Below are 25,466 nucleotides of genomic sequence, written 5' to 3'. Positions count from 1 at the left end.
AGCTTACAATCTAATAAGACAAACATAGATGACAAGAGACTTGGGGAATTTCATAAAGGAACACAATGGTTAAAAAGAAAAAGAAGGTTAGTTAATGAGGCTAAAAGCTGACAGTCAGGCCTAAGATTTAAAAGCAGCCTCAAAAAGGTGGGTCTTTAGATGGGATTTAACCATGGTGAGAGAGGGAGCATGAAGCACCAGTTCAGGAAGACTATTCCAAGCACAAGGCTCAACCAGGTGAAAAGCATGGAGTCAGGAATTGGCGGTAGAGAAGAAGGGCACAGATAGGAGTGACTTGTTTAATGAGTGGAGTGCATGAGGAGGGGTGTAGAGAGAGATAGGAGAGGAGAGCTAGTCAGGTATTGCAGAGTGAAGGCATTTGTAGGTGAGAAAGAGGAGCTTAAACTTAAAACTTTATTCAGGAGCAGATAGGGATCCAATGCAGTGAATTCAGAAGAGGGTTTATGTGAGTGTAGTGACTTTGGCAAAAGATGAAACTTGCATAGCTGAATTTAGGATATAGATTGTAGTGGAGAGATGGCTTGTTGGGAGACCTGTGAGGAACAAGTTACAATAATCTAAGCAAAAGGAGATAAGAGAATACCAGCTTATGACAAGTAGAAATACCTACAGTACCTGAATGTAAACCAATGTGATATCTCAGATCGAATGTCGGTATATAAAAAAAATAAAAATATAAGAAAAATAAATAAAGAGAATGGATAAGGGTCTCGTGGTGAGTTCAGAAAAGAAGGGTCAGATTTTGACAATGTTATAAATTAACCCTCCGCCCTTTTGGCGTAAAATGGTGACCGCCACCCCCTCCCCCCTCCGCTAAAGTGGCTAAGGTGCGATAATGAAAATGGGGTTTCAGATTTTATTAGGGGAGTCACCATATGAAGGAAACCAAGAAGAGGAGGGCAGAAATGGAATTCTCCTTCCAACTGGGTCTCCCTTAAAATGGGTCCAAAACCCACCCAGCACATTTATTTATTTATTTAAACGTTTTTAATATACCGCACTGTGGGGTAGGAGTCTTTCCATCTAGGCAGATCCCTCAGGGTAGAGGGGGAGGGCAGAATTCAAATTACAAATGCAAAATTTAAATGTAACCAGATGAACACCACCCTTAGAGCATTCAATATACTTCAAGACTGATTTTATTTTCAAGCAAGAATTACTAATGTTTTTTTCTATCATGAATAATATCTTAACAACAAAACAGGATAATAGATGTTTATATAAATGTTAATAAGAACTCTTTTCTTATTTTCCTTAGCTCCAGGAACTAAGAGAACCAGTTTGAATATAAACCATGATAACTATCAGATAAGTCCTATATTAGTCCTCTCCTTTAACAGTGGACTATTAAAGATGGAGGTTTAAATCAATAGTTGTTTAAAGAAGCCAATTCTGTGTGTTAACTCTTTTTCCAGATGTTGTTACTAGAACCAGCTGATGAATGATACTTTGAAAAGATTACTAGGAGTCTTCTCTGCTAAATATAAATGAGTCACTATTTGTGTCTCTTTCTCTTGTCTCCTTTTACTTTTTCTGTCACTATTTGTGTCTCTCTTTCTCCTGTTGTCTCCTTTTACTTTTTCTGTCAGTGAGTGTCCTTTATTTTTCTTTAAAACTCTCTGAAGGTTGGTCTAGCTAGATGTTTGGTGACCAGTGTACACTTACCTGTGTCCTTATTTGAATAATTTGAGTGTGACAAGCTTGTGTTAGGTAGGGTACACAGTTTCAATGATAAGGGGCGCTGTTTCCTTTCACTGCTTGATTAGCTGAGAAGCACTGGTCGATTCTATCTCAGGAACTCTTTTTAACAAAATGTGCTGATCTTCTCCTACGCTGTACTTTAAATAAATGAAAAATAGGTTTTCCGACTATGCTATTGTGATAAAGTCTTTATTTATTTATTTTATTTATAACTTTTTTATACCAATATTCGTATATTCAGCTCAGGGAACATAAAGTGTATTTTAAATGCTGTCTCGTTGGCTTGGTGTCACTTAATACTAGCTACGGCTTCAAAAAATATGATAATAAAGTATCCATAATTTTTATTAAAACAAAGTGGAAGGTTTTGGCACGCATTTTATGACTCAAGCACACAGAAGATTTCCTGTCATGTTGTATGTTTAAACTGTCTCAGTTCAAGGTTGTCACTAAAGTCTTTAAAGTTGTAACCTATACAGATAATACAAGTGCAGCTTTGGATTGTAATGGGACCTTTATGTCCTGCCACTGCAAATTATCCTGTACTTTTTCCTTCTCCAGTTTTACACATGTTTAATCTAGAACACCTTTGATCCTTTTATATTGAAGCTGTATAAAAGACATGGATCACTATTTTCTCCCTCTCTATGTTTTCTGTTTCTATTCACTGTTATGGTTTTAAAAAAACAAAACACTTTCACATAAATTCTCCTTTTCTGAATTTAAACTATCAGGTTTACTTAATTTTTACAATTTTTAGTACACAACCCAGCTTTAAGATTAGGAGTGCTTATTTAAAGAAGAAGTTGGCTCTTCCCTTGCCTTCTCAAACTGCACATTTATTTTACCTGGGATTTTACTGAGGATAATGACAATATCCCAGAACAATATTCCTTCCAGGAAGTTAAAAGGTATTGTATCCCCAAATAATGATTATGGGCTACGGTACCACTTTAGTTCATAGCTAAGAGACTAATGTTTTCAAATGTGATACTTCTCACACTTCCAGAATTCTTTAGCCTTTCACACTTTTTCTAACAAATTCCAAGAAAACATTCTGTTGCCTTGGCTAAAATTTATGATTATCTCCTGTCCTGTCTCTTACCTGGGCAAACATCTTCAAATTTGCATTTAACCACTGTAAGTTTCACATACACCACATCCCATTCAATCTTAAATGTGCTTATACCTTCCCTCAGTGTCCTTTTTCCAGTAAAAATGGCACTTAAACAGACTCTGTGAAAGAGTAGTTGTTCTGAGTTTCTTCTCTGAACTGTGCCCCACGTCTCTCTCTGCATGTGCTGCTCCTCTCTGTTGCGTCAGAGGTGGACCCTTGGGCCAAGATGGGGTTGACGCAACCCATAGGCAAGGACCTACGAGTCCCCACCGCCGGAAGGTGTAGTGGGCTGATAGGCAGAGGCCGCTGGAGCTTCACCTATACCAGCCCTCGTTCCCCGCGGGTTGAGCCTTTGGGTGCCGGGGCCGGCAGGACGTGGGCCTCTGTAGAGAGTTGCAGGAGAAATTAGTTCAGCTCAGAGACAGCAGGCGAGAGATGGTGCAGTCCTACTCTGGACTGGATAATGTCCTGGAAACTCGGGCGCCAATGGAGCAAAGACAGAGGGCGCTCGAGCAAAGGTAGGCCAAAGCTTGATTAATCCACGTCCAGGGAGAAGGCAGAATAGGCGTCCAATGGTAAGCTTGAGCCAGGTCTGGTGGCGATCAAGGCTGAGATAATCAAGACACTGCATATGGAGCTCTGGAGCTGCTCTTTAATCAGCCTAAAATGAGGGTGGAAATTGGTTTAAACCAATTGTCACTTTTGGAAAAATCAAGGAATTTATGGATGAAAAATCAGTTTAAATTGAAAATGAAGGACACTACACATGCTTTAAAGATATATCTTGAGTCAAAATGAGACTAACCACATTAGGAACTTTTAGCACTGTAAAATACACAAGAGACATGAGACAAGATATGGAGTGATCCAATTCACTTAATGCAGTGAGCAACAGCAGATAACTGATAAAACAGATTTCCTTTTTTCTTTCTATGACTTACTATTATTGCCCATGTTTATTTTACTGGTTTGGATAATCCAATGCAATTTGCATAAGTAAAAATAATTGTAATTACTCTATCTCTCAGAAATAGCTGAATAGTTAATCTGATGTCGACTTTTTGAAACCCTTTTCTCTTTCACATGAGACTTTATCCAGGCCAATGCCTTAAGCTGGATTATTTGTCTTTATCCTTACACAAGGCCTAACTAATAAAGGTAAGGCACCCTTCACTGTCAGTAATTTTTTGTTTCCCCTAAAGTTGGCCACTTCTTTTATCAAAATCATCTGAAGTATCATGTTTACCTTTCTGTACAAATTTAGAAATGTGGTGTTATATACTTTTTGTACTTTTTATGCAAAAAATCTGCTAGACCAAGCAACTTCTATTGTTTTCCCAAGTCAGCCTCATATGACCCGAGAGAATATGGAACTTTTGCCAACTATGGAGATCTGGAACATTTATAACTGAAATCACATTTATATGAAAAGGTAGATCCTGGGTGCCAGGCTTGTTGCTCTGTTTCTTAAGATACATCTTCCAAGGTTTAGCAGGCAGAGTTGATCAACTGATTTTAAAACAATGTTTGTTAATGGTACTGCATGTGGAATTTAAGAAAATGTCTGATATAAAATGTGCTTTAAATCAAGTACACCGCAATTGATGTCTGTGCCTTGCAATAAAACATCTTAAATTATTACTGTGCTTTGTGCATTTATCACCAGATTTTAATTACTTTCAAATGCATCTTCTTAGAAGCTTCTTAAAACTGAAGTCTGTCCCTGTGTAAGGTAAAATGTGCCAAATCTCCCACACATCATGGATCTATAGAGATTTATGCAATTTTAATACGGAATCAATTTTGTTCCCTTGTCATTAAGGTAAGAAAAAGAAAATGTTAGAAAGAGACAAGCATTATGTATGATTACTGTGCCTTATTCATGTGTTAGGCAAAAATGCAAAACCAAGAACTTTTGTTGCTAAATGTTCAATGTGGACTCTACCTAAATCCAGGAAATTTTTCTGAATGCTGCTTACAATAATTTATATTAAACTTCACAGAATTTTAAACAGGATAAAATCTAGTCTATGCTACTTTGTTTTTATTAAATAATAAAATATAGGGAGCAAAACGCATCTAAAGGTCAGTTAATTGTTTTGCACATACTTATGTGTGTGGGTATTTTATTATTCAACAAAAAACAGCATAAGAACATAAGAACATAAGAAAATGCCATACTGGGACAGAACAAGGGTCCATCAAGCCCAGCATCCTGTTTCCAACAGTGGCCAATCCAGGCCATAAGAACCTAGCAAGTACCCAAAAACTAAGTCTATTCCATGTTATCATTGCTAATGGCAGTGGCTATTCTCTAAGAGGTAGATCTTCAAAAGATATGCGAGCGCGTACTTTTGTTCGCGCAGCAGGCGCGAACAAAAGTACGCTGGATTTTATAAGATACATGCGTAGCCGCGCGTATCTTATAAAATCCGGGGTCGGCGCGCGCAAGGGGGTGCGCATTAGTGCAACCTGCGCGCGCTGAGCCCAGCGCGGCCTGCCTGTTCCCTCCGAGGCGCTCCGATTTCGGAGCGGCCTCGGAGGGAACTTTTCTTCGCCCTCCCCCCACCTTCCCCTCCCTTCCCCTACGTAACAAACCCCCCCGGCCCTATCTAAACCCCCCCCTAACTTTGCGCGCGTCGCCGGCAGACCCGCTCCGTCCTCCGGTCCCGGGGGCTGGTCCGGAGGCCTCGACCACACCCCCAGGCCGGCGCCACGTCCCCGGGCCTGCCCCCGAAATGCTGCGGCACGCCCCCGAAACACCGCATCGTTTCGGGGACGCCCCTGGACACGCCCCCTCCCGCCCCTTTTCGAAAGCCCTGGGACTTACTCGCGTCCCGGGGCTTTACACGCGCCGGCGGCCTATGTAAAATAGGCGCGCCGGCGCGCGAGGGCCCTGCGCACGTAAATCCGGAAGGATTTAAGCGCGCAGCCCTTTTAAAATCCGCCCCTAAGTGAACTTAATAGCAGGTAATGGACTTCTCCTCCAAGAACTTATCCAATCCTTTTTTAAACACAGCTATACTAACTGCACTAACCACATCCTCTGGCAACAAATTCCAGAGTTTAATTGTGCGTTGAGTAAAAAAGAACTTTCTCCGATTAGTTTTAAATGTGCCCCATGCTAACTTCATGGAGTGTCCCCTAGTCTTTCTACTATCCGAAAGAGTAAATAACCGATTCACATCTACCCGTTCTAGACCTCTCATGATTTTAAACATTTCTATCATATCCCCCCTCAGTCGTCTCTTCTTCAAGCTGAAAAGTCCTAACCTCTTTAGTCTTTCCGCATAGGGGTGCTGTTCTATTCCCCTTATCCACTCTAACTAAATAAATCAAACCAATGCAATCAAAAGAGGGGAAATACTTGTAGATATCAATATTTAATAAATATATATATATATATAGACTCAAACAATTCAAGAATAAAAAGTTAAAAATACTGGCAATGGTATTAGAAGAAGTGCACAAAGAATGTAATCTACTGCTTCCCGACACACAATGGGCCCTAAGCAGTCTCAGAAAATAGCGCTAATGCTCCTTCACCGACCGGACCAGTATATAAAAATCTTTACTTCTTCTTAATGTCACTCTAACAAAAAAAAAAACATCCTCATTCAAAAAATATGAAAAAGATTATCTTTACTTATCTTAAAGAAAAAATAAACTTGCTGTTATTGTTGCATATTTAATTGTCCACCCCCGACATTGCCCAATGTTTCGGCGAACACTCGTCACCTGTTTCAAGGGTATTTTATTGTTTGCATTAAACAATGATCTTTAACAACACTGTGCTTTGCAGATAGGTTCAGTTTTGATTTGTCAGCAGCTTAATGGACACATAGGAAAGAGATGGACACAAGCTTCTTAAAAATATCTAAATCCTGCTGATCTGAGGCAGATTGGATATTTCCGATCGGAATAATTCTAGCCCAGCTCACCGTGATCTCCCTCCATAAGGCAAATTAATCGCAAATATCTGCTTAGTTAGATCTCTATAATTTATTGTACTACTTCTCTCTAAATGCTAGCATACAGGCCGATACAATACAGTACGCTCCAACGGAGAGCACTGTTAGCCGGCATTTGGATGCGCTTTTTCGATGTGCTAGCTTTACCCCTTATTCAGTAAGGGGTAATAGCGCGTCCAAAATGCGCGTCCAACCCCTCTGAACCTAAAAGCGCCCGCAACATGCAAATGCATGTTGATGGCCCTATTAGGTATTCCCGCGCGATTCAGTAAGTAAAATGTGCAGCCAAGCCGCACATTTTACTTTCAGAAATTAGTGCCTACCTAAAGGTAGGCGCTACTTTCTCCGGGCACTGGGAAAGGTCCGGTGGTGGGGCCGGAGCCTCCAGGCACAGCGGCCATTTGCCATTTGCTGCTGAGTCCGGGATCGCTGGCCGGACGTTGGCCGGCGCGCGCAACCTATACCTGCCCGGAGGCAGGTGCAACTTCTAAGTTAAAGGTAAGGGGGGTTAGGTAGGGCTGGGGGGTGGGTTAGGGAGGGGAAGTGAGGGGAAGGTGGGGGGGGGGGGGCGGAAGGAAAGTTCCCTCCAAGGCCACTCCGATTTCGGAAAGGCCTCGGAGGGAACGGAGGAAGGCTGCGGGGCTCAGCGTGCACAAGGTGCACCCCCTTGCGCGTGCTGACCCCGGATTTAAAAAATGCATGCGGCTGGGCGCACATGTCATAAAATCAGGCATAGATTTGTGCCTACCGGGTTGCGCGCACAAATCTACACCCGTGCTTAAATCTTAAAATCAGGCCCTTAGGTTGCAATGGGAGTAGGTATGTGTAAATCAGAGTTCTTTAAATTTATGTAATGTATTTAATGTTAATTTGGCAATGACCTGCAAGGGAACAATTAATCTAATTGATAAGGACTAGATAACTCCATTGTTTTGGATAAATTCCTGATTGATTTTTTTATGTGAAAATATCTCTTGTCCTCTTTTGTGGGATAGGTGGGAGGGAAACAAAGACACTATAAAAAAGTATCTTCCTTTCCTTGCCTTTTTTTTCCTGTCACTGCACATACACAAGAAAAAGAAATTACTCACTCTTTCTAGTCTTTTTTTTTTTTTTTTTTATCAAGGTACGCATGCAAATTAAAAGAAATTACCTACCTTTCCTAGTCATTTTTTAATCAAGACACACACAACAAATTAAAAGAAATTACTAATCTTTCTTTAAAATCAAGAGAGAGACACACACACACTAAAATAATCTACTTTTCCTACCCTTTTTTTGAACAAGGCACACATACACATTAAAAGTTATCTACCTATCCTAGCATTTAATGAAAGCACACACTCTAAAAATTAATTTACCCCACAATTCCATCTTTCCCCAAACTTTTAAGTCCCAATATTACCCAACCAGGAATACTTACCAGACCTCTTCAGCCACCAGAAAATTCTTCTTCTCCTTTCAATTATCCCTCAGGATTGTACATCTTTTCTGGAAAAGAGATGTCCTGGTAACAATTTTATATCAAAACATTTATTTATATACTGATATTTGATCTGAGATATCACATCGGTTTACATTCAGGTACTGTAGGTATTTCCCTATCCCCAGAGGGCTTACAATCTAAGGCCTGGATTTATCAAAATGCGGTATCGCATGCGATAGCAAAAGGGGTGTGGTTTATGCAAATATTCATTTTATCACAATTTGCACTAATTACCTATGTGAAGAGGTAAGTTAGTGCAAATTGTGATAACTTTGCAATAGGAGCCAGACCTGTTGTATTTCCCACATATAACCACTGGATTTGTTTTTCTTGATTAGATAGAAAGCTCTATAAAGCAGGAACTGTCTCATATGTTTTTCTATAGTGTTGCATATGTCGAATAGTACTATAGTAGTAGTAATGTCTAAGTTTAAACCTTTATGCATATTTTTCTTACTGCTGCCCTGGATCTTGAAATAATAAACATTGTACTGTTTTATCTTCCTGTGTTCATTCGTTCACAGGTAAAGAGGGTTGGGTGTATTACTAGAATACTTCTTTTAGGGACAGCTCCCCTCAGAATGTTATAGATTGAAGGGGAATCCATCATTACATAAACAGCACCGCTGGATGGGGCTCTGCTCAACTTAACTCCACCTGTGTAGCCACCCACTTTATGGTTCCTAAACTTAGATCTTGGTTAAGTGGTGTTTGGGTGGATTCGTGGGTTCTGAAGCAGATGACCATGCCCACAGGGAGGAGCCCCGTGAGGCGCCACAGTACTGGGCTAAACGCAGACGCACAAACCCAGAGTTAGTTCTTTTATTAAACAGCTTGAAGTGTACCACCAGAGGTGGCAATAGTGAGGTAGTCTGGTTGTAGCAGGACCCTCGGCAGAGGGGACCCTTCTCACCCCGTTGGTATAGGGGAAGTCTGGTGCAGATTTCCCAGCAAGGCAGTACTGTGGATGAGATAGACTGAGCGTTAGATTACTCACTAGATTTTTTATGTTAGTATGCGATTTCACCAGGTTGAAGAAGTTGGTAGCAGCACCGAGGCAGGGAGAGCAGGCCCTTGAGGAGCGAGTACCTGATCCCTGTAAGGCACCTGAAAGAAAGCAGAGGGCCCACGAGGAGTGGGTACTCAAGGCTAGCAATACCCCGAAGGGCATAGAAAAAGCTTCCAGTGGCGGCAGCACGGAATCATGATTAAATAGAATGAGTAAATGTAAATCAGTTATTTACTCTTTCAAAAAATACAAAGACTAGGGAACACTCCATGAAGTAAGTAAAACACTCAAAATAAACCGTAGGAAATGTTTTTCATTCAATGCACAATTAAGCTCTGGAATTCATTGCCGGAGGATGTGAAGTTAACTACCATAGCTAAGTTTAAAAAAGGTTTGGAAAGTTCCTGGAGGAGAAGTCAATAAGCTGTTATTAACCAAGTAGACTTTTGAAATAGCCACTACTTAATACTGCGCAATATCAAAATAATATCTATTAACTGTTTGGCATCTTGCCAGATACTTGTTACCTGAATTGACCACTGTTGGAAACAGGATACTGGGTTTGATGGTTCCTCGATATGACCCAGTATAGCAAATTCTTATATTCTTATGTTTAGCTCAATGGGTGTCAATACTAGCTTAGTCACTCATGCCAATATTTTTAAGGATTTCTTCAAACTAATTCTTTGGCTGACAATTGTTCTTTGTCTTCATTTCTCTCTGTCAGTGTCTAAGATTTGACTTGGCTGTCCTAAATCTTTTAGTTCAATTTTGGTCTCTAGAAAAGTTTTACATCTTGTAAAAATGTGTCATTTTTTACTCCTAGCATATCTTCTCCATATAGTAAATAGACAATATAGTATATTCTTCTCCTTGATGCAGAATATAAATACATTGAGCAGATTCCATTTGAGGATAAACCTTGTCACAAACTATTTAGTCAAATGTTATGTACCATGCACAATCTAATTGTTTTAATCCATACATTGCCTTTTTGAGTTGCAAACTCATCATCTTACATCATCGTCAGGCCCAGTAGGTTGCTCTATATAGACTACTATGGGCCTCATTTTCTAAAGTATCGCAGGCCTGCGATACTTTAGGAAATGAGGGGCGGGCCTGCGCTAGCCGGCAGCGATTGCGATCGCTGCTGGTTTCGCACCCAATAGCGCCACCATAGGAGGTGTAGCTATTGGGAGCGAAATAGGACGCGAAAAGGTCCTTACCTTTCCATCGTCCGTGGCAGCTTCGTGGAGTCGGCCCTGGTGATGCCCCGACTCCTCCTCTTTCGGGGCTGACTCCGCCCCCATTTTGGTATTGCACGCGAAAAGGGATATTTCGCGTGCGAAACGTCTCTTACTGCATGTGATACGTGTAGAAAATAAGGCCCTATGTGTAGTTCTTGCTGAATATATGCAGTTTCATATCAAGCAGTTGCATAATTAAATATTCTTCATTTTCTAAAACCAATAATATTCTAAGGCAGTGGTCGGGAACCCATGGCTCGCGAACCAGATATGGCTCTTTTGATGGCTGCATCTGGCTCGCAGACAAATCTAAATCAGTGTGTCGCCACACTTTCCAGTCCCCCGCTGACCCAGCTGCTCCCCGGTCCTCCTCCCCCCGGGCTTAAAATGCTGTCAGCCCGGGCAGAATAGCTGGAGTCGGCGGAACCGGCATGGTCTTTTCTTCCCGCCCCCCCCCCCCGCGGCCCGGAAGAGGAAGTGGTGAGCATTGGGTGCGTGTGCGGGAAGAAGAGACCACACTAGTGTGGTCAGCGTTGGCCCGAAGAGCAGAAGAGAGGCGCGCAGAAAAATGAAGAAGAACATCAACCCCTGCGGCCGATGGGACTCCTTCTCCGCCCGGGCTTAAAATGCTGTCAGCCCGGGCAGAACACGGCAGAACAGTTGGAGTCGGCGGCACCGGCATGCTCTCTTCTTCCCGCCCCCCCCCTCCGTGGCCCGGAAGCGGTAAGCATCGGGTGCGTGAGCGGGAAGAAGAGACCACACTAGTGTGGTCAGCGTCGGTCCGACGAAAAGAAGACTGTGCAGCGAGCTCGGAGGAAAATGAAGAGCTTCAACCGCGGCCGATGGGACTCCTCCTCCGCGAGGGCTGAAAATGAAGGAGGTTAGCGTTGGGAGGAGGCTGCTGCTGCCGCGAGTTCCCGGGGTGGGGGTGGGGGAGAGAGTGAATGAGCGAGTAAGCATGTGTGTTTGAGATCCTTTGTGTGTGAGTGAGATAGCATGTATGTGAATGATTGAGAGCCTGTATATGTGAAAGAGAGTATGTCTGTGATTGAGAGCCTGCCTGTGAGAGATAGAGCATGAATGTAAGTGTATGATTGAGAACCTGTATGTGTAAGTTTGTGATTGAAAACCTGTTTGTGTGAAAGAGTATGTGTGTATGATTGAGATCCTTTGTGTGTGAGAGAGATCATGTGTATGTATGATTAAGAGCCTGTGTGTATAAGTAAGAGAAAGCATGTGTGTCTGTGTGTGTGATTGAGAGCTGGTTTAGGTGATGGAGCATGTGAGTATGTGATTGAGAGCCTGTGTGTAAATGAGAGAAAGAGAGGACATGTTTGTAAGCATGTGAATGAGAGTCTGTGTGTGAGAGAAAAAAAGACAGCATGTATTTATGTGATTGAAAGCCTGTGTGTGTGTAAGCATGAAAAGATAGACAGCATGTGTGTAAATGTGTAATTAAGAGCCTATATAAGTGAGAGAGAAAAAGCATGTTTATATGTGAGTGACTGAGAGCATGTGTGTATAGGTGTGTAATTGAGAGCCAGTGTGAGAGAGAGCGCTGGTATGTGACTAAGAGAGGAGAAAGTTCCAAGCAAACCACCCCTCCTCCTGCTAATTCAGAACAATCTCAGGATACCTGGATATCAAATGTTCCCAGGTATGCAGAGCAAAATATTTTTTGTATCCTTATTATTTTTCATTACTGGGTCTTTGTGTCTGCTATTTTGAAATATTTTGTTGGTATCTGGAAATTTTTTATATGAGTTTTTAATTATTGGATATTCCACTCATCAGCTGTTTCGAAATATGTTCTTTTTGTTAGTACAGTTTTACTGCTGATGATTTTATATTTCTTGATTTGTTTTATAAGGATGGGTGATGTTTCTTTTTTCCTTTGTTACACTGCATACAGAGACTCTGGCTTGTTGCAGTTTCCAATTCAGTTTTTTCTACATGCTTCTAGTTATGCGTTTTGGTCTCTTTATTCTATGTTAGGTGAGGGTCAGCACGTGATTCAGGTGAGGTTTTCTGCTGGCGTGTAGTTTCTGTGTAGGACTCTATAGCAGCCTGACTTGGTCCGTTTTCCTAATAGGAGATGTATTGGTGTCTTAAGGCCTGGTGTAATATTTTCAGAGACTTATTGTACTTTAAAAGTTTGATCTTACATAAAATGCACACATTTACTTGTATTTAGTTTTAAACATATTGTATGGCTCTCATGGAATTATATTTAAAATATGTGGCGTTCATGGCTCTCTCAGCCAAAAAGGTTCCTGACCCCTGTTCTAAGGCCTAGATTTATCAAAATTTAGTAAATATTGCATGTGATAGGGACATCTTTTATGACAATAGCCTATTTATCATAATGTGATTATCTTAGCACAGGTATTACTGCATTAACTTTTTGGTAATGCCCTCATAATTGGAAACTCCCACAGTGAGGAGATTTGCACAATATTCTCTCAACTTAGCTTGATTGACTCTCTACCTGGGTAAAATCAAGCTAGGTTGAGAGAACATTATGCAAATCTCCTCACTGTGAGAGTTTCCTCACTCTGAAGGGCATCAAATCTTCACAAGAGTGCACTGTTCTGTTCGTACATCTCACTCTGCATGTAAAAGTGGCCCCTAACCCCTACACTACTACCTAAACCTTACCTTACCACAGTTGAAGGCATTGGGTACGAGATTTTGACTTTTTTATTCCTCGCGAATGCATGTAACGCTCTAATAATACCAGGAATTTCACTTACCTATCTGAATTGTGCAAATTTTTGGCGAGCAGCTCGGCCAGCAACATGGATGTGTGATGATCTTCCTTCCTGGTGTAAAAGCTCCTATAGCTGTCTAGCATCTCAATACTTCATCTTCAGAGGATGTAGTTTTTTTTTTTCTTTACTATCTGCTCTCATTACTTTCTAGTGAGTGCTATGGACTTCTTTGATGCATTACCTTTTTTTTTTAATATTCTGATTACGGTTGGTAATTATATGAAACAGCTATGGTTTATTGAGGGGACATGTTATTTGTTGACCCTGCACTAATGATTCTCAATTTTTACCTGTTTGTTTTTATTTTTCTGTACATATATATTTACTGTTCAATGTGAGGGCACTAGATTGTTTACTAACTGGTTCTGTAGCTGGATCTATGGGCTATCTTGTTCTGCTTTCCATTTCCCCATATGCTTTCTAACGTTGTAGTCTGTGATAGGCTGAGTTTTTTCTTTTCCTTCTTCTTCTGTTGTTGTTTGGTTCTGTTATGTGCACAATATTACAAGGTACAGCTTAAATGTTCTCTCTTTTTGTCTTTACTGAGAATAAGAGTTTTTATTTTTTATTGGCATGTGATTTTGAAACCCTTTTTGTGACATGTTGGGTGCACATTTTCTTCAAAGGCTAAGAATATTAAACTTATTAAAAAAAAGAAAACTTTATCCTTTTTAAAAAGGACAGGCTCTGATGAATGTTTATTGCAGGAAACTCATTTGTCTCATCATGAATCCATTAAATTATCTGGGGGATGGGTGAAAGAATGTTGTTTCTCACCTGCTGTTGGTAAAAATGGTGGGGTGGCTATCTTACTAAATAAATATTCAGATATTAGCGTGCTGTCTCAGAGATCAGAACAAAGTGGTAGGTGGATAAAAGTAATATTGTCCTTCTTATACTCCAGTGTATGAATGTCCCGACTTTTTTTAGGAACTTGCTGAAGTGGTGTTGTTTGAGGTAGACCTTCGCCTTGTTTTAGAAAGTGATTTTAACCTTCCTTTTGATCTGGCTCTGGATGGACAATCTTGTTCCAAACTCACCCCATCCTGATCCCTTATAATCCTAAGGGATTTAATGCTGTAGGATTATACCTTTATTCCTTATGCTAGGATTGAATATTTTTAAATTTCCAACTCATTACTCCCTTCATGATTGACTGCCGAGTACCGACATAGGCAATATCTTGATATCTGATCACACTGGCAACAATCTCTTTGGGGTAATCCTGTGTTCATGATAATGATGAATACAGTTATAGAAGATTATTTTAATTGTAATGACCCTTATGCACTATGTGATAAAATGGGATGCCTTTAAAGCTACAATCAGAGGTTCCATTACTGCTGTTTACTCCCACCCATACTAAACAGCAAAATGAGGAGTTGCGGATCCTAGAGGCTCGAATTAGTGAGCTGGAAACTTGCTTTTAAGTCTCAAAATTTTCCTGCCTTGTTAATGGAATTACATGTTAAAATAACAGTGCAATACCCTACTTAGTCACAGAGCAGGAAATTCATTGTTCATGTAGAAAACGAGTTACTAATAATGTTGGTCGATGTTTAGCGAAGTACCTAGGAAAGAAGGAAAAAAAAAGGGTGGTTGTACTCAATGGAAAGGATAATCAACTGCTCACAAAGGAATGGGATAACCTGAATTGTTTTCAAGATTTTTATTCTTCCTTATATACTTCTAAATCTGCCAATGCTCACTCATGCTGTCCTTAGTTTCTGGCTACATAGCAGGCTGTAACACTTTCTGCCATGGGGACAGATCATCTGGATATGATCACCCTGTACCTGTACTCTCATTGGATCCTGAAAAAGCTATTGACAGAGTAGAATGAGAGTATTTATTTCAAATTATGGGATGGATGGGATTTGGACTTAGATTTCTTTGTATGATCAAAATACTTATAGTGAATCCAAAACTTGTTTATATATCAATAACTAACTCTCCTCTTCTTTTTCCTTGAGCCAAGGAACTCAAGGGTGTCTACTCTCTCCACTTCTCTTTAATATAGCTCAGGAACCTTTGGCCCTTACTATCCATCAGTCTTCTCACATTTCTGGGTTGATATTAGGGGGAATGGAGTATAAATTATCCATTTATGCAGAGGATGTATTGTTATATTCCCACCCCACCCACACACGCACACACTTGATAGATTACTATGGTGAATTTTCTGGATATAAAATGAATTTGAATAAGTCTGATGTCATGCCTCTTGTAAAAATATGTTCTCCACTTTCTCTTTTCAATGTGCATCTTCAGGAATTAAGTATTTGGGTATATGATTTAATGTAGAGTTGGAATCCTCTATTGAAGCTACAACCTCTTTTGCCAAAAATAAAGGAACTTTGTACCTGCTGGTGTCCTCTTTACTTTTCATATTGGGGCAGGATAGAATCTATCAAACTGTGCAGAGTGCCTTTGATTTTTAAATGTTTTTTTGTTTGATCCCTATATTGTTCCCCCCTGCATTTTATAAGATTCTAGATGGCGTTTTATCAGAATTTCTATGGAAAAAGAAACTTCCCAGATTGGCCATGTGGAAATTATGACTTCCAAGGAAGCGAGGGGGGAAGGGGGGTAAACTTTCCAGACTTATTTTTCCAGATGCTTTTATTTTGAGCCAGGGTTGTCTTTGGTTTGAACATAATTCAGCTGACACAGTGCCAGTGTGGCTCCAGCTTGAACAATTCTTAGTAGTGTCTTTTTCTCTGTTTTATTTACCAGCAATTCCTCTTCCTCCTGGTATTTGGTCTAATCCGATATTGTCTTCAACCCATCAAGCTTTTTCTTTATTGGAGAAACACATGACACATAACTGGGATAGATCTTTGTGTTGTTTATTATGGGTAACCTGTTTTTCAAATTGGAAAAAAAAATCTATAAAATGGGTAGAATGGATGTCTCGTAATATCAGTTCTCTTCAGAATGTATACAGGGATGGTCACGTTATCTCTTTTCAGGAACTCTCGATTAAGCATGACCTCCCTTCCTTTTGTTATTTTCAGTAGCTCCAACTACAGCATTGCATATCCAGCTTGGGAGTACGATAATAGGAGTCTATATACCTATATTAGCTAATGGGCTTATAGCTGCAGGATTTTACAAGGAACTTAAGGGTGTCACCGTCCATACTCCTAAAGGGGTGGAAAGGATATGGGAAAATAAATGGAACTCTGATAGATAAGCAATGGGAGTATTTTGGGGGGAAAGTGATTTGGTGCTCCCTTTCTGTCTCTCTGACCCAATCTAATTATCTTTCATACTGAATTTTTAGGACTCCTGTGAAGCTGCATAAAATAGATTTCTCTGTGTCCTTGTCTTCTTGGTTTTGTAATTCTGCTATTGGCACACTTGATCATATCTTATTTTGTAAACCATTTTGACAAAGTTTGTTGTAAAGATGGAATATAAACAATTTTAAAATGAATAAATAAATATCTTATTTTCTTGTGCTAACATACAACCTTTTTGGCAACAGATGTGGAAAATTACTTCCTATCCTTCCCTATTGTTATATTAAAAGCAACTATCTATCTTGCTAGACCTGATTTCATTTTGCTGAATGTTCTTTTACCCCTTGCATGTTAATGTATACTGAGTTGTTGGAAAGATTGCTCTTTCTTAAATGTTACCTTCTGGTGAAATACTGTATGTATAACCCACAAATATGAAATTGCAACTGCTGAAAAACAGACAGAGCTTTTGCTGTCTCTAAAATATGGAGTCGTATACAAAGCTATCTTGAGGCCCAGTGATGAGCTTCTGTTATTTTATTTCTGTTCTCCTTGCCAATATACTATATTATTGGATGGTTTGCCCATCATTGTTTCTATGACTGTTGTATCTGCTATATGTATGTTCTAAGCACAGTTGTTTGCCTTTACCCTTGTTGCTCTTTACTGGTCTGGGTTAATAAGGGTTAATAAACATGTGGATAAAGGTGAACCGGTAGATGTAGTGTATTTGGATTTTCAGAAGGCATTTGACAAAGTCCCTCATGAGAGGCTTCTACGAAAACTAAAAAGTCATGGGATAGGAGGCGATGTCCTTTCATGGATTACAAGCTGGTTAAAAGACAGGAAACAGAGAGTAGGATTAAATGGTCAATTTTCTCAGTGGAAAAGGGTAAACAGTGGAGTGCCTCAGGGATCTGTACTTAGACCTGTGCTTTTCAATATATTTATAAATGATCTGGAAAGGAATACGACGAGTGAGGTTATCAAATTTGCAGATGATACAAAATTATTCAGAGTAGTTAAATCACAAGCAGACTGTGATACATTGCAGGAGGACCTTGCAAGACTTGAAGATTGGGCATCCAAATGGCAGATGAAATTTAATGTGGACAAGTGCAAGGTGTTGCATATAGGGAAAAATAACCGTTGCTGTAGTTACACGATGTTAGGTTCCATATTAGGAGCTACCACCCAGGAAAAAGATCTAGGCATCATAGTGGATAATACTTTAAAATAGTCAGCTCAGTGTGCTGCAGCAGTCAAAAAAGCAAAAAGAATGTTAGGAATTATTAGGAAGGGAATGGTTAATAGAACGGAAAATGTCATAATGCCTCTATATCGCTCCATGGTGAGACCACACCTTGAATACTGTGTACAATTCTGGTCACCGCATCTCAAAAAAGATATAGTTGCGATGGAGAAGGTACAGAGAAGGGCAACCAAAATGATAAAGGGGATGGAACAGCTTCCCTATGAGGAAAGGCTGAAGAGGTTAGGGATATTCAGCTTGGAGAAGAGATGGCTGAGGGGGGATATGATAGAGGTCTTTAAGATCATGAGAGGTCTTGAACGAGTAGATGTGACTCGGTTATTTTCACTTTCGAATAATAGAAGGACTAGGGGGCATTCCATGAAGTCAGCAAGTAGCACATTTAAGACTAATCGGAGAAAATTCTTTTTCACTCAACGCACAATAATCTCTGGAATTTGTTGCCAGAGGATGTGGTTAGTGCAGTTAGTGTAGCTGGGTTCGAAAAAGGTTTGGATAAGTTCTTGGAGGAGAAGTCCATTAATGGCTATTAATCAATTTTACTTAGGGAATAGCCACTGCTATTAATTGCATCAGTAGCATGGGATCTTCTTAGTGTTTGGGTAATTGCAAGGTTCTTGTGGCCTGGTTTGGCCTCTGTTGGAAACAGGATGCTGGGCTTGATGGACCCTTGGTCTGACCCAGCATGGCAATTTCTTATGTTCTTATGTTCTTAAGAATATAAGAACTGCCATACTGGATCAGGTCACAAATATATGGCAGGATCCAAAATAGTAAATTAATTCCATACTGTTTATGACCAGGGATAAGTAATGACTTTGCCTTTCCCCAAATCTATCTAGTTAATAACAGTTTATGGCCTTGTTCAAACCTTCATTAAACCCAACTATGCCATCTGCTTTTATTACATCCTCCAGCAATGAATTCCAGACAGAAAAATGAGCTGGAGGCCAGGGAATATGCAGGGGCTGGTGAGGGGATAAGAGCACAGGAAGGTAGATGAAGATAGGGTGAGTACAGAGGGTGGTAGAAATGGGGGACTAGAGAATGGGTGAAAGACAAAGGGGAATAGGATGCTGGAAAAGGAATGAGAGACTGAAAATGGGAGGCTGGGGTAGTTGGGGGGTAGGAGATGGAAAACTAGTAGATAGGTGAGAAATGAAAAGAGGGAGACTGAGGACTGGATGGTTAGAGAGAGGAGAAGAGGGGGTAAATTTAATTATGAATGGATGGAAGAGATAAACAGAGAAAAAGATGAAAGGAAGAATCAATATCTGAGACAGATGTAGGGAAGGGAGGAAAGTAGACAAGAGGACAGAAGAAATGGAATGTGGAACGGAGAAGACAAGAGTCCAAGACCAACTCAATCACAAAAGTAAAATTGCAGACAAGAAAGTCAGAAAATATTTTTAGAGTGGAATATTTCAGGTTTAGAAATATGCATTTCTTTATCTTTGCATTTTGCTCAGTTTGGGAGGAAATGCATTTCTGTTTCATTTTCTTTGGAGTTCTGCATGCATAATTGGGCTTCTTGGGGTTTCCATTTCAGGTTTTGTCTGCATTTTTCTGTTTTTAATTTGTGGTCCCTTATTTTATATTAAGTAAGGGTCAGTTTGTCTTCTGTGTGTGTAACTGAGGTGAGGGATTCTGCTGGCATGTAATGTCTGGCGTTACTGTTCTAGAGCCTATAGTAAGATGTTCAGTACTACCTCTTCCTGGTACTATTGGTAGTACTACTGTTGGAGTCCTGGGAATTTGTTATGCTTTGGCAGGTTTTCTATATAGGGTATGAGTGCCGTTCTTGAAGGGTTTTGTGTTACTTAAAAAAATTTCTGATAGTGAAAAGTGTTTGTGTGGCTGTTAGTGAGGTGACACTAGAATTTAAAAAAAAAATAATTTTTATATGATAAGTTGGTGCCGGCCTTTCTTTTGCAGAGTGTATCCCTTTCAGGTACCTTACCAAGAGCCTTAAGGGAGATCTCATCCTATCCCATCCTTCCCTTCAGGCAGCAAATTGCCATTAACCGTTCCTGTCTACCGGCACCAGTTACTGATAAAGAACAGTTCTGCTCCTGCTCTGGGCTGCCAACACTCTGAACTATCTCCCAGAGCCTGACGTCGCGCTTGTTAGCGTGTTAAAAGATATTTTGGGCCTGGACTTTATCGATGATGTCAAGCTGGGGAGGCAGCTCAGACAGTTGGTCACATGGCAGCAGCACATTTTATGATGCACTACCAACTTTAGCAGTCACCCTACACCCCTGTTTGGTGTTCTGAATAGCTTACATAGTCAATGAAAATATTTGAGACTTTATCTTTGTGCTTAAGGGAAAATACATTCAACTTCCGGCTGCAATAATATCTGATGAAAAATATATACCACCTACCACCACTGGCATGCGTCCACATAAATCTAGGTGCATTAGTTCCAGTGGGTTTTTGCTTTGTTCCTTAGAAATTGCCTTAAATATTTTTCTTGAATTTATTTATTTATTGATTGATTGATTAAACACATACGGGTAGATTTTAAATCGGCCCCCACGCATAAACCCCAGGGTTCTACTTCCACTGCTTCTTTTGATGTGCCATCTGCCATTGTTACAGATCTGTCCTGCACTGTAGTATTTTCACATTATTCTACTGAAAAGGGCTCTTTATTATCAATTGTCTCTTTATCTCTCTGGCTGTTTTTACATGGCATGTATATTATTTCTTGGATCCAGTGGCATTCTTATCATTAGATGACTCTGGCTATTTTTGCTCTCTGATTATTTTTTCTTTTATCCCTTTCATTGCTTAAAAATATTAAGTTCCTTATGAATTTTGAGGATTTTTATTTCCCTTGGGTGGAAAATAGAAATCCCTTTCAAACGTCCACATTTCTTGCAGTTGATAGCATTATATTTTCTGTCTATCACTTTCTCTGAAGTTTCTCCACACTCTGCATGCACTATATGATGTTTCTGTAGTGGAAAAATACTTTTTTTGGTGCTCTTCTTGCAGAAGTAAATGACAAACTTTTGATTGTGAGCCCTTCATGACAAGGAGATACTTATAGTACTTGAATGTAACTCACTTTGAAGTATCTGAAAGGTGGAGTAAAAATCAAATAAATAAAAAATATTGCACACATTAAAACATCTGAGTGCTCCATAGTACGGGTGGGCCTGCAGCGAATGCCAGGACCCACGGCTTACCTGGGGCCGTGGGCCCGGAGGCACAGCGACGGGTGCAAGCCAGCGCCATTGGGGAAGCCCGGCCTCAGAGCGCTCCGGCATTTCGAGGACGGGGTGGGTCTGGCGTCATCGGGGCGCCCCCGGTGTGTCCCAATGACATCAGACGCATCAGGCCGCATGGGGGGTGCTCCCAGCGGGCTGACGTCATCGGGGGCCGACACGGCTGGCCTGATGACGTCGGCCCGGGCCATTTAAATGGCGTTTCGCGCCGCAGCCGGCCCCCTTTTGCCCTGGAATTCCCAAGGGAGAAGACATCCCACCCACCCATTCCAAGGAACAAATAAAGCAGGGAAGATCATTATAGGGATGCGGGGATAATTGCTTGTAGGTATGTCGCAGCTGGAAAGGCGGGTACCCGGGCCAATAGAGAATTATTAGACATAGGTCAGCTGTGGGATTTGAAAAGGTTGTTGGTAAAAGGGGCGGGGCCATGCCCGCAGGTAGGGCCCCCTTGCCGAGCAGCAAGACCAAGGATTGGCCCGGGTGGAGGGGTGAATTGTTATGATGCTGAATTCGTATTCTGTATGTTAATAAAAGCTGCGGCCAATTTACACCAAAAAGAATGTGTAGTGTGCTATTATTATTTGGGTTTTGGAAAGAGGGTAGGATCCCAAGAGGGCCGGAGAGGTGTCGCAGCTCCCAGAGTCAATACTCCATAGTATCCTCCTTGAATGGCAAGTGATGAAATTTCTGCCTTTTCAATTGGATGTCCTCTAAATTGCAGAACTTATTCACTTAAGAGTAGATTTTAAAATATGGACATGCCAATTTTATAACATGCGTGCACTGGTGTGCGCATGTTATAAAATACATGGGCCGCATGATCCATCTGATATGACAGCTGAACATGAAAAATTATGTGGCGGATTTTATAATCTGCACGTTGTTTTAATTTGACAGACAATTCACTAGCTATTAATGAACAAATAACACGACTAAGGAAATATGCAGAGAGTATTAAGATCAATGCTTGGCCAGAGATGTGGAACAGTATATGGTCTATATTCCCAACGGGATGGGTTAGAATGTTTTTTCAGTATGCATTATTGATTATTGGAGTTTTTATTACGCTCTGTTCTTTTATACAATGTATTCCAAGCTTAATTAACATGTTTCACAAATGTATGTCTCCAGCCATAACCACTCATGTGAGTCACCAGGAAGCACATTATGCGATTATGGCTCCAGTTCCACCTGCAACTTATGACAATTTAACAGTAGAAACAATAATAGAATAGAAATAGAATAGAAAAGTCCATGTTGTTCCACACACATCATTTTTCGTCCATTATAGTGTTTACATAGAAGGTAAGTGGCAAGTGAGTATAGTTATGAGGGTGGAATTAGAGTAAGTGTAAGACGAGGTTTGCAGATACCGAAGAACGGCTCAAGAGCGTACATAATATATTCATGGTGAGCCAGGAGCGAGTCCTGGCTCAAGGGAGGATATGTTGATTATGGTTGACTATGGCACTGGGGGAAAGGTCGAAGTGAACAAACCTATGTGTGACCCAAGTAGCTGGAACTGCAAAAGCTGCAGAAGAAATATGTGAACTCAGCAAATCAAGTCTGAGCGAAGAAAGTGAACAACAGGAAAAGAATGTAAGACTACGCCTCTGAGTACGACCAAAAATAATCTGTGAAGACAGGACGTGCGCAAAAGGGAAAGATTAGGGGAATAGAAACCAGACAGTGTTGACAAATGTGTATGTGTCAGCGGCGCATGCAAGGGTGGGGAAAACATATGCAAAATCACGTGCCGACGAGATCGAGGCTCCCCCAGTTTCCTCCCAGTCCACTCTAATTTAGGAGCGGACTAAGAGGGAACTTTCCTACCCTCTACCCTAATCTCCCTTCCCCTTCTCCTGTCCTCCCCAATCTCTAAAACCCTTTTTTAATTTTGTTTACCATTTGTTTAGCAAGTTACTTCAGGGCCCGATCTGAAGAAACTTGTGCACGCCAGCAGCCGGCCGGCACGCAAGGCTCCAGGAGAGCGAGGAATGGCGCTGTCCCGGACAGCCCCGCTCCTTCCCCCCGGACCACCCCCTTTTGAGGCCCTGGCATTTACACGCGTGGCCGAGCCCGTTTGAAAATTGGCCCGGCGCGTGTAAGGCCCAGCCATGCGCATAAACCCCGGGATTTACGCATGCTGGGGTTTTAAAGCCCAGCCTTTAATGATTTCACACACTGTATGTAAGTAGTATGTAAGTAGTAGCAGTGCCTTCTTTCTCCCATTTGAAAAAATGTATTCAGTATTTTTTTTCAAGTATAGGTCTTTTTTTAGCCTATTTGAAGCCTTGCTGGTTGCCTTTTGCCAATCTGGTTAATAACATAACTTGTTTAACTGCTTAATATTTGAACATTATATTCATGGCATCCTGATCATTTTTCTTACAGGAATTTTTCATGTTCAGGTGTCATATCAGATGGATCATATTCTATGACTGTCTAAATTCCCATAATTTTGAGAAGAATCATCATCTTAAATCTCCAGATTAGATAATTGCTGAAATTCAGCATTTCAATTTGATTGTAGCATCTTCAGGCATTTTTTATTTACTTTCACTTTCAATTTGTTTACAGAAAATCTTTTCTATGCAAGCTTCTGTTTAGCAAATTATCTCCACAACTTAAAAAAAAAAATCCTTCTTTATATGAGTTTCCTTACCTTGCTTTTCTTTAATGTTTGTTATGGAGTCTCAATTTAGTGGACCCTTGGGCCGACCTGCAGGAGTCTGGGAAAGATGTTCAATGTCTCTAGTATGTGGCAGGCCGGGAGGCAGATGTTCAGGCAGGACGTAGAGGTGCTCTTCACCCTGGAAGCTGGTACTCCCCCTGGAGGAGCCCATAGGGGCCCGGCCGCTGGGACTTAGGCGGGTTGTTGATCAGGACTGAGAACTGGAACCAGACTAGAACAGTAGAACTGGGGAGTGTCAGGAGTATCTTCGACCTCAGAGGAGTGCGAGAGCACGTCGGCTCGAACATTTTTAGAGCCGGGTCGGTAGCATAAAGTCGAACTGATCAAAAAACAACGACTACCGGGCTTGCCTTGGGTTCAGGCGTTGCGCTTGCTTCAAGAATGCTAAGTTTTTGTGGTCGGTGTAAATCGTAAGCGGATGGTTGGCTCCCTCCAACCACGGTCTCCATTCCTCCAGGGCAAGTTTCACGGCTAGCAACTCTTTATCACCAACACAGTAATTGCTCTCCGCCAGCTAGAATTTCTTCGAGAAATATGAACAGGGTAACAATTGTCCAGAATCAGAGTACTGGCTCAGCACGGCCCCCACGGCCACAATGGAGGCATCGACTTCCACCACAAAGGGCCGGCTGGGGTCTGGATGACGAAGGCAGGTGTCTAACAAGAACGCTTCCTTGAGGGCCTCGAAGGCTTGATAGGTGGGAACAGGCCAATCCACCGTGTTGGCCCCCTTTCGGGTGAGGGCAGTCAACGGAGCCACAATACGGGAATAGTTAGGAATAAAGTGACGGTAGAAATTGGAAAAGCCGAGGAAGCGTTGCAACGCTTTGAGGCCCCTCGGTCGGGACCAATTCTTAATTGACGCCACTTTCTCAGAATCCATTTGAAAGCCTGTTGCAGAGATTATGTAGCCCAGGAACGGCAGGGACGTCTTCTCGAAACTACATTTTTCAAGTTTCACGTTCAGACCATGCTCCCTAAGTATTTGGAGCACTTGACGGACATGCTGACGATGTGAAGGCAGGTCCTGGGAGTAGACTAGCACATCGTCGAGGTAGACGATTACGCAGGTGTTCAGAAGGTCCCGCAACACCTCATTCATAAGGTGCTGGAACACCGACGGGGCATTACATAAGCCGAAAGGCATCACGAGATACTCGTAATGCCCGTCTCTGGTATTAAAAGCGGTTTTCCACTCGTCTCCAGGACGAATTCTGACTAAGTTGTAAGCACCTCGTAAGTCCAACTTTGTGAAAATCTTCGCTCCCTGGAGCCTATCGAGGAGCTCCGGGATTTGCGGGAGCGGGTAACGATCCCACTTGGTAATGGAATTTAGGCCTCGATAGTTTATACACGGTCTCAGCGAGCTGTCCTTCTTGCTGACAAAGAAGAAGCCTGCCTCTGCAGGCGACTTGGACAGGCGAATAAACCCCTTAGCCAGATTCTCTGAAATATACTCGGACATGGCCCGGGTTTCAGGTAATAATAAGGGATACACCCTTCCTCGGGGGGGGGGGGGCATAGTTCCAGGTAACAGGTCTATAGCGCAGTCATATGGACGATGCTGGGAAGGATCTCCGCCTTGGTCTTGGAAAAAACATCCATGAAGTCCTCATACGGTGCAGGAGGATCTAGGACAGAGTGCATCAATGGGAGTGTGGGAGCCCTAGGCACTTTCATACAGTTAGCTA

At 41.4% G+C, this 25,466-nt stretch overlaps 1 long non-coding RNA gene across 4 annotated transcripts in view; it reads right to left on the bottom strand.

The window, feature by feature from the left end:
- Positions 1-25,466, bottom strand: part of LOC115077629 — a 68,095-nt gene that overhangs the window by 1,878 nt on the left and 40,751 nt on the right. For 2 of the 4 annotated variants that reach the window (XR_003852977.1, XR_003852976.1), the window contains exons 6-7: positions 8,234-8,301; positions 237-3,500 (exon numbers count right to left, since the gene is read on the bottom strand). This is a non-coding gene — a long non-coding RNA (uncharacterized LOC115077629). Of the gene's footprint in view, positions 1-236; positions 3,501-8,233; positions 8,302-25,466 lie in introns of those variants that run through there. The other 2 variants (XR_003852982.1, XR_003852984.1) reach the window with 2 other exon arrangements.

This window comes from Rhinatrema bivittatum, chromosome 1 (assembly GCF_901001135.1).
Source record: "Rhinatrema bivittatum chromosome 1, aRhiBiv1.1, whole genome shotgun sequence".
Classification (NCBI taxonomy): domain Eukaryota; kingdom Metazoa; phylum Chordata; class Amphibia; order Gymnophiona; family Rhinatrematidae; genus Rhinatrema; species Rhinatrema bivittatum.
The sequence above is the reverse complement of the archived record's forward strand: the minus strand, read 5'-3'. Positions and strand labels throughout refer to the sequence as shown.